The following is a 10,178-nucleotide window of genomic DNA, read 5'->3' on the forward strand; positions in this document are numbered from 1 at the left end:
GAAGAGTTCTGGTTTTTAATTTAATTAAAAAAAAAGTGTTGACTAATTATGTAAGCGGTGCTGTTACAATGATGAAAGAAAACATGATTTCTACAAACTATCGTCACTTATATTCCTAGAGAACTGATTAAAGGCACTTGCAGCATATTGTACATTACATTCGACGACTTCGGACCTCCGCTGTTACTAGGTCCTTATTGCCAAGAGATAGGAGGACATTTTACTTTTTGTGTGGAAGGTAAGGTTCAAAAACGGGGAAAAAAATAGATAATATTCGCATTTATTGTTGCTCTTTTCCATCTCAATATTTACATGAGATGAACTAACACCCACATAAAGCTTTAATCATTTCTAACCTAAGTTCACGTGTTGCAAGATGAATTCTCTCGATTCATGAAAGATGAATGAGATATCAAGTTACATATCATGTTTGATAGACAAACAGCCATTTCTAACATTAAATAAATTTGAAGGTAACTAAATATGTTGATAGATGAACAACAGACACCCTCCACTTGTTTCCAGAACATTCAGCAGTTGAGGGGAAAAGTGATGCCATTGTAAGGACAGAAGCTCACACTGCTCACTACACCCCAAACCTTGGGGGGTAATGGCATCTGTAACCTATTGGAGTTAATAGGAAGACCCGAATGCCCTTTCTTACCATAGTGTCAAAAATAATTGGTAGGAAACTACTACCTGCTTGGAATAACAAATTATTCAATATTGGCATCAATGATCATGGAATGTACAGATTCTTTAGAGAACAGCTCATAACAATACATACATTACAAGGAGAGAGGTTATGTTTGAGGTGTGAACTCAAAAAAGGCATACACAAACTATGTCACGTATACTGTAACTATAGAACAGGAGATAAAGTAACTTTTGAAGGGTGTAGTAAAACACAAACCTAAAAATTAGTACTAGAGGCAAGGGACTTTTGGGGAACAAGCAGACAAACTGGCCAGAAGAAGGGTGGTTTTTCCTTATTAACTTCTTCCAAATTAACCTCAAAGCAAATGACAAAAACTGGGCCAGCATTCAAACTGTTAAAAATGAAATATATTTCATTTATATGGGAGCAAAACTCAATAGAATTAGCCAGATGGATTTTGTTTATTAATTGTCCTAGATTAACAATTACCCTGCTGAAGATAGAAAAAAGCCGTAACCCCGAAACCTATCTGACAGGCCAAAAACAATGAGGATTGACAACTAAAATTATAGAAAACTACACGTTCATCACCTTGCATACCTCAAGGCAAATTGTTACAATATACAAAAAGTTGCCTATTTTTTCAGGTGAAAACAAACTTCTCAAAAATGAAAAGGGATATTCGTAATTTATTCTTATACTGTTAATTTTAATTAAATTAATCAATATATATGATATTAACGGTTTAAAAAAATTATTATGTCCAATAAACAAAATTCTAGAATTAAAACCTTTTATTTTGTTATTTTTCAAAATCCGTTAATTAAAATTTCCTTCAGTGAAAAACAATAATTTCTAATAAATTTTAATGCAATTTATTATAAAAAATAAAATAAAAATGCTAGGGATTTCATTACAGTACTTACTTCATTTTTGAGAAGTTTAAAATGTTGTAACAATAAACATTTATATAAATTTTGTTATTCGTAGAAATTTATGGTTCAGTTCTATTAAAAATGGGTAATTCTGGCCAGTATATGCAACATTAATATTAAAATCTTTGCACACCTGGCATAAAACCCTGGGTTGCAATAGACCAGAGTAAAGATACTGGAAAATATAACAGAGAAAATTGGTGCTGCTTCAACTGCAAGGGGATAAAAAAAAGGTAATGGACACTTACTGGGTTTGTCTATTCTTGCTGTTCTCCCCCCTCTGTGGTTGTACTGATGGTGATCGTCTCTATTTTTCCACCTGAAAGCTCCATGTCAAAATGACCTTTATGTCCATATCCCAGAGAGTGCACTATCCTTAAGGTAGTTGAGCACTTTCAGGATTTCTTCTACACTTAATTCCCTAGGTGTGTCCACCTTTCTGCAGTAGCTGTACCATTTCTGAGCTAAACGCTTTGCATTCACTTAAGGCATGTTCTGATGTCTTTGATGTTTCATGGCAGAGTCGACACGTACCAGTTTAAAGGCTTAAGGAATAGGCCTTAATTCTTGCCTGATGAGAAAGAGTTAGATTTTTGTTTTTTCTGGTTAAGATGTTGACATGATTCCTTGACTGTTTTGCACCTGGTGAATTCATCCAATGTGTAATCATTTCTTCCTCCACTTCAGTTTAGTTCTGCTTTTAGCATGCTTTGGTGTATGCCAGTTTGCAGCTCTGGTCCAAAAGGTATGATGACTGTTATTAGTTTTGCAAGTTTGTCGGTCTTGCATTGCTTTCAATCTTTTCATGTCCTGCCACCTCATCAGAGATATCAGATTGTGTCTTCCAAGGATCTGAAATATGTTAGGCATTCCCAGACTAGCTTTGAGTTGAAGGTGGAGGAGCCTAAGATGTAGATGTAATAGACGGGGTATACTGCGCCCTTTAAGAGCTATTGTATCCCCCATTCTCTGCCTAAAGCACACCGGTGAGTCCTATTTCATCAAGGAACTTGATTAGTAGGCCTGGCTTCCAGGGTTGATACTCTTCTATGGTCACATTGTACATCCCAAAGCACTTCCTCCTTCGGGCAAGTGTAGCACCACAGTTTGTTAGTAGGTGGGTTGTTGTCTCCTCTGCCCCTTGCAGAATCTGCATGTGCCGTCTTGGATTATTACAATCTTCTTTAAATGTCCATTTAGCTTGCAGTATCCTGTTAGGATTCGCAGTTTATTCCTGCTTCCTTTGGCACATTCTGTAACTTCTTTTCTTCCGAAAGTTGTTAGGAGATTCTTGGACTGCATGTGTCCAAAGTGAATTCCATTGTTTCTTCATTTTCTTTTGTGTCCTTTAGTCTGAGGTACTCATTGATAGTGTGGGTTCCTATGCCACAGAAGGGTTCGGCTCCTTTCCTTGCAATAGTGTCCGCTTTCTCATTGCCTTCTACTCCCATGTGTCCTGGGACCCAGCAGAGGCTGAATTTGTTCTGCGTACCTAATATGTTTAATTTGGTTTTGCAGTTCAACACCATCTTTGAATTAATGATATTTGAGCTTAGTGCTTCGATCGCTGCTTGGCATCATGACATGATAGCTATGGTCTTGTTTTTGTACCCTTTATTTAAGTTGAGTACATCTCTCGATTGCGTGGATCTCAGCTTGGAAGATACTGGTGTATTTTCTCATGGGTTCTGAATATTTGGTTCCAGGACCGAATACTCCTACCCCTGTAACTTCTTGTGTTTTAGGTCCATCTGTGTACCAAAAGATGGTGCCATTTTTAAAGGAGGTGTTTTCCTCTCGTTCCCATTTCTTTTTAGTACTTAAGTTTATTTGGATGGAGGTGCCTACAGTCTTCAGAGTTACTTTGCTGTCCGAGAATATATAAACCTGTGCACATTTTAGTATCTTTTTGAGTATTAAACTTCACGCCAACTTCAGTGAGGGAACATGATCGTAACTGACGGTTATTTTATTTTTTGCTAATCTACTATTCCTTTTACACAAATTTGGTCAAATAGATTTTTGTCCCTGTATGCTCTAACCTTCGATTCCTTGAATTAAGATTTCAATTAGACGCATCCTCCACTAAGAGATCGGTGTAGAGGTCTTGACATTGTCCGCTATTTAGGTTCTAGGCGTGAAATCGGGTATTTCACGTCCATTGTCGACCGAAGCGTGTAAACTCCGTCTAAATTGGAACCGGATCATTTTTCCGGTGGAAAGGACATTTCGAAGACGTTTCCCCGTGAATTTTCGTCAAAGAGAAATATTTTGTCAATTAAACCTGGAATCGTAATTCCAAAGCTGTACGTTTATGCTGTACGTGTACAAATACGAAATTCCCTTGTTCATTTAAAATAAAATACTATTGCAACAACGGATGATACAAAGTTTTGAATAAAAAAATTTTAAAATTTTTTTCAGCCAAACATGTTATATACACTCAAAGAAAAACAACCGGATGCTTGTATTTATTTATATTCTAAATAACTAGGTATACAGATTAGTAGCGGACTTAAAAACGTAAAACAACATTAATAACTTTATACAGTGATATTAATTCTTTTAAACTCTTTAGATTAAAAATAAAGAAAACCAGTTCAATTTCACCCTTTCCAAAGCCAATTGTTTTCTTTGATGAAACAATAAATTTGAGTAAAACATTAATCATTAATTTTTTCTTAAAACCATAGTTTTAAGTCAAAAACTTGCCCGTACAGATGCTTTGACCAACGATGGACGTTACATATCCCATGTTCTGGGTATGACGCGCTCTACCATTCACGATGGTCTACTGCGGTTTAGGGAAGAAGAGAAGGTATTAGTCGATCGCGATGTACGACGGCTACAGACGATCGTTTTATTGCTCTTAGCGCACTACGGAACCGTCATTTAACGGCTTCCTCGATAGGTAGACAACTCCAAACGGCCCGTTATGTAAGAGTGAGCCCTGAAACTGTCATCAGAAGGGTTCGTGAGAATATCCTAATCTCTAGACATCAGGATCTTTTCTACTGGAGGGGCATCGAGAGGAAAGACTATTCGCAAACAGCATTTCGCTTGGTACAAAGAACAATGGCAGACTCTTCACAGATGAGTGCCGGTTGGGTTTGTGGCAAGTAGATGACCAAGACCATGTGTGAAGAAGGCTTTGCTTCATGAGTTACAGCATTTTTAAAGACAGTTATAGCATGGAGTTGAGACAAACGTCTAGCCCGTACCGAACTGATTATAATACAGAACGGATCAATGATTGTATAAGGTACATTGAAGTTCTTCTAGAAGCTGTCTCATTTGCTTCATTTATTGGATACAACTTCTTGTTAATGCATGATAATACTCGACCGCATGTAGTACGACTTGTCACCCCATACTTGTAGGATGCAAGGATTACCACAACGAATTGTCCAGCATGTTCTCCTGTCATGAATGCTGTAGACTTATGGGACGTGATAAAAAGACGGGTTAGACATCTTTCTCCGCTTCCTACAAACGCTGAACAGCTTCAAAATGCTCATGTTGAAGAATGGGATTGTTTCACAAGACGAAATCCGATCGCTTATATACTTGATGCCTAGGAGAGTTAAGGCCAGATGAGATAATACGCGTTATTAAGAGCAAAAATAGGTTGCTTGTTAGTTAAATTTTGCTCTATCATTAAACAATTTTCAAGTGTTTTGGGCGAATTTTCTTTCGAACCATCATAATTAAATCGTTTTTATTAAAATTCATGTATTGTATATCTGATTTCGTTTAATTTGGTTTACATTAACCTAAGTTTGTTGTAATCACTATAACGATAAAAATAGTTATAGTTTGAAATATACAGCAAAATACGAGTGTCTCGTTTTTTTTCCTTGAGTTTATTTTGTTGTTAAATAAAATTTTCGCTTGTTTATAGATTGAACGCTTCTTGGTGAACTAGGCGGAACTTCAGCCATTTTTTTTAAAGAGAACATCATTAAACAAAACATCAATAAAAAATGGCGTGCCCAAGTATCCTTCAAAATCAACATTGGTTTAACATCCGTATGATTTATCATGGTGTTGCACTCTCATGCTGAACGGAGTATTTCTTAATGACAATTTCTTACTAAAGATGGCGTGAAGCCGAACGCTATGAATGAAACGCAAGCGAGAATAGACTGACATTGTAAAATAAGTGGTGTGCAATAATTATTATTAAACATACATTGCAAAGAAAGAGCGAGGGGCGTCGGTGGCCGCAACGGTTTAGGCGTTGACACGGCGCTCATCACTGTAAGATAAAGGTTCCGGGTTCGAATCCAGCGGCACTGCATTCGAACCCGACATATTTACAAATGGGATTTTTTTCAAAACATCGGCACCCTGAGGTCCCCTTATGTTGCGAACCCTCATAAAAAAATTTAAAAAAAAAAGCGCGAAAGCCCATTCGACCTGTGTGACCTTAAAATGGTGCAATATGATCCTTCGCTGCTGAATCAAATATTAAAAAGTTAGAAACCGCCAAAGAGAATTTTAAGGTTTTTAACCGGTGCTTCTAGGAGTATGTCAGCACCATCAAACACCTAAAAAACTGGAAATACCTGAAGTAAAGCAAAATAATCCCAACCCATTACTGCGGGTAAACCTTCATCCCCTAGACCTCTGAGACAGCTCAAAAGGAATTTTATTTTTGTTTTCTTTCCATATTTAATACGTTACTTTAAAAATTGATTTCTCACAAGAAAGAAAGAAATTTTGAAAACGAGAAGAATTTCTACTGTTATATGCGAGTAAATCCACACCAGTGGATTGTGCCACCTTTTTTTAAGTACTCATTTCTTTTATTGTTTCTTCAGCCAGTTATGATGTATCATGATATTTCTCTGTTCCTCAGGACCTCGTCAACTATGGATAAAATAACACAAATAACAAACACAATCAGAAACAAGATAACATGATGATTATCTAGTTAGCATTCATACTACCTATTCCTCAGGGTTATTGGGCGGATATTCCTCTCATTTACGCTAATAAATTACACTCGTATACCAGATTTTGTTCACGCTACTCCAGAGCACTCGATATTCCTCGGGTTAATTGGAAATAAGCCCCTCATTCACACTGATAAATTCAAACATTCATTCTCACTGCTCCAAAGTACTCGATATCTCTCAGGGTAATTTGGGATAAACTCTAACATTCACCCTAATAACTTACATGTACACACCATAATTCAGTCACACTTCCACAGAGTACTCGATGTTCCCCGGGGTCACTGGAGACAAGCCACTATTCACACTTATAAATACATTCACACATTTATTCTCACTACCCCAGAGTACTCGATATTCCCCGGGGTTATTGGGGGGGATATTTCCCTCGATTTACGCTAATAAATTATACTCACATACCAGATTTCGTTCCAATATATAGCACATATCATGAAAATAATGTTACAAGTACATTTAAAAATATTTATAGCCCTGAGATATTTGATCAGCGATCTGTCAATTAATTTACCTAAAAGTAAGTTATTCTTTGTAAACTACACACATTCGAACTGTATTTGTATACAAATAAGGCTTAAAATTGATTAAAATATTCTTTGAACACTGAGTTGGAATAAAGGCCTCTGACAAAAATAATTAGCAAATAAGAAAAGGCCGCTGAAATTTTGTTTTCCACAATTCTGTCTCTATAAACACCAAGAAAATTTGAATCGTGTTATATAGCGAAATTTCTGATGGTGTGGAAGGTGTTTAGCTGATAGAAGATAACAAGAGCAGAGCGAAAAAAGGCAAAAACAAATTTCCGGTTTCCTCTCTTTTGTCGATGGAAGATAAAACTGTCCGGTTATCTACATACGTAGATCTCATGAAATGCGATTTTCATTTTCGACTTAACCATTGTCTTAAATTGAAAAGTGACCGACTATTCCACAAAAATAAAATCCCTTAAATTAAATAAGTAATCGGGCGGAGGCGTCGGTGGTCGCAACGGTGGCGTTGACTCGGCGACTCAACACTGCAAGGTAAAAGTCCCGGGTTCGAATCCAGCGGCCCTGAATTCACCCCGAGAATTCATGTATCATCATAGATGAAATCCCCTCGTTAAAAATAAATTAAAAAATAATCGGACATTAATAGACACAAAAGCGTACTGAAAAGAGTAGAATCATGCAAAGAACCTAGTTGACCTAGGTTACGTTATAATTAAGGAGATTTATTTTAAACTGAGAGATATCTTCTTCGGGTTTGAAGGAAGAGGAACCTGCAGTTATGTAGTTACCAACCATCTAGCCTAGGCAAGTCTCCCTGTTTTTGCTGTCAGACATCAGACGCGTTCGGTCTGTCAGCATCATCAGTGGGGAATGTAATTTTTCTCACAAGAGTTTATTTATTTATGAATGTTAATAAAACTGGGCCAACGTGTAATGGACACAACCTCTACTCAACCTGTTCCGCTACGTTAGAATATTTCCGAATATACTACACTATGGTGAATGAATAAATGAAAAGCCATTATATTTACAATATAAACCAAAATACAATGGAGAGAAAAAAAAAATTAACAGTAAATAGACAATGGATCGAAAAATCCGTCTGCCGTGGGTCGCTGCGTAAATAACAATGAAAATTCTGTACGCATTTAAACAAAGAGAAAAGAAAAAATGAATATATATACTTCAGCACTTAAATCAAAAATTAAATTCTTGTCAATTCGTATCTGTAGTTACAAGCCTACCTCACAAACCCAATCAAAGGCCTAAATCTTGAACCCTCCCAAAAACCCAGAAGTTCACCCCTTGTACAGAGTTAAGCAAGCGGATCTCACCCAGAATTTATTCATCACTCTGCTACACAAACAATAGATCAGTGGCAGTTTCTAAATAGATGAGGTAATTTGGTGTGCCACCCGGTAGAGAAAAAAGTTTTCTTATGAAAAAGCCCTAGACCTTTTCCACAGCTTCGAATCTCTGAAAGCCCCCACACCTGACACTCATAGCAAAAAATCAGACCAGGTTTGATTCAATGCCAATTTAGCTGACTATACTATGGTTTTAATGTATTAAAATGGTACTTTTGCTATTTCTATCAAATGTGCTTTGACGTCGACAGGTAGCAGAGCAGGATGATCGTAAACAACTGAAGGCTCGTCTTCTCATACGTTTAAGTACGTAATATGTTTAATGTGCAAAATAAAAAATAATTCTCCAGGTCAGTTTCTATTAGAAGTAGATTTACATACTCGACGCTGAAGATGGCGAGAAGGCGAAACTCATCTGACATGGGACTTGATAGGAAATTCGGTTACCTGATTATTCTGATCCGCCTATCCTTTTTGAATTGGGTCACTCAGACAAGTTTCTTCTCGCCATTTTCGAAATTCAACAATTAAATAAAAATTCTATTATTTTGCTGGGAAAAGGTCCGGTTGAAGAAGTTTTAAACATTTTAGTTAGGAGATGCTCGAGGAAGTTGAGTGGTCTTCGTAAGACAGCTCCGTGACTGACTGACAGAACAACACACAGTCCAAACCGCCTGCTTAGAAAGGATTTTTTTGAAATTCCATCCCTAAGGGGATCATACGGACAAAGTTTTACCTTGTACAGACCGAAGTGAACTGAAGAAGAGAAAAATTTGAGAAATGAGACATTGCATTAGAAAGCCATACTGCATCGCATTAAAGAGGTACATTAAAATAGAGTCCCGCATGGACGAAGCCGCGGGTAAAAGCTAGTTATGTACATACAGGGTAACCTGGGCCGTCAATAATTCAGGATACATAACTAAGATTCAGGTTTTTGGGTTCGAATCTAGCGGCCCTAGACGGGGCTAAAAAGTTCCTATAAACTAAAGTCTGATTCTCAATTGTATTCGAGATATTTCACTTTTCAGGTCAGTTCACCCTTCACATTTTTACTCCATAAAGTCCCTCGTATCTCATAGAAACTTAATCCTATTGTAAATTTTATTGCACCAATGAAAACAGCATTGAAAACGTTACGAGTTTATTGTAACCTTAAGCAAACAAAACACAAAATCAAATAGGAGATAAACTTGTAAAATTTTCCAAATTTATTGCTTAAGTTTTAACTAAGATTCTCTTAGTTCGGTAAATAATGACAAATAAGGCGCTTACTGAAAAGTTGCCCCTACTAACGAGCTTAATATTAAGTAACATGAACCTAATTTCTAAGTCATTTATCCACAATGTAAAATGAACGTTGAATTGCTAAAAAATAGATTTTTTGGTATCAATCGGTTAAAAAAAATTTGATTAACATTTTACGAGATATGGGATAAAGTTGTGAAAGGTTGAACTAACCAGAAAAGTGAAATATCTGGAATAAAATTGAGAATCAGACCTCGAACGACAGGGACTTTTTAGTCCAATTTGACATATATGACAACCTCCTGAAGTATTGACGTCTGTACACGAGGCACCCTGTATAATCAATAAAGGCTATTTATCGTTGCAATTGTATAATATTGCTACTGGAATTTTCCATAATTGAAGGATGAATACTTAACTGCATAGGAGAGGGAAATGCATACGGTTTTGAATTGATTTTGACCAAAACCTGAAGTGCTCTTTCATTTATTTATTTATTTATT

General features: G+C 36.6%; 1 protein-coding gene across 1 annotated transcript in view; it reads left to right on the top strand.

Annotated features, from left to right (window-relative positions):
* The first annotated feature begins 7,433 nt into the window (after window positions 1-7,433).
* Window positions 7,434-10,178, top strand: part of LOC106669774 (TATA-binding protein-associated factor 2N-like) — a 9,402-nt gene continuing 6,657 nt past the window's right edge. Inside the window, exon 1 of the mRNA XM_014399472.2 lies at window positions 7,434-7,591. The gene's annotated coding sequence lies outside the window, so the exon portion shown is untranslated. The remainder of the gene's footprint in view (window positions 7,592-10,178) is intronic.

Source organism: Cimex lectularius, unplaced genomic scaffold, assembly GCF_000648675.2.
Source record: "Cimex lectularius strain Harlan isolate CLEC.00 unplaced genomic scaffold, Clec_2.1 scaffold76, whole genome shotgun sequence".
In the NCBI taxonomy this organism is placed as follows: domain Eukaryota; kingdom Metazoa; phylum Arthropoda; class Insecta; order Hemiptera; family Cimicidae; genus Cimex; species Cimex lectularius.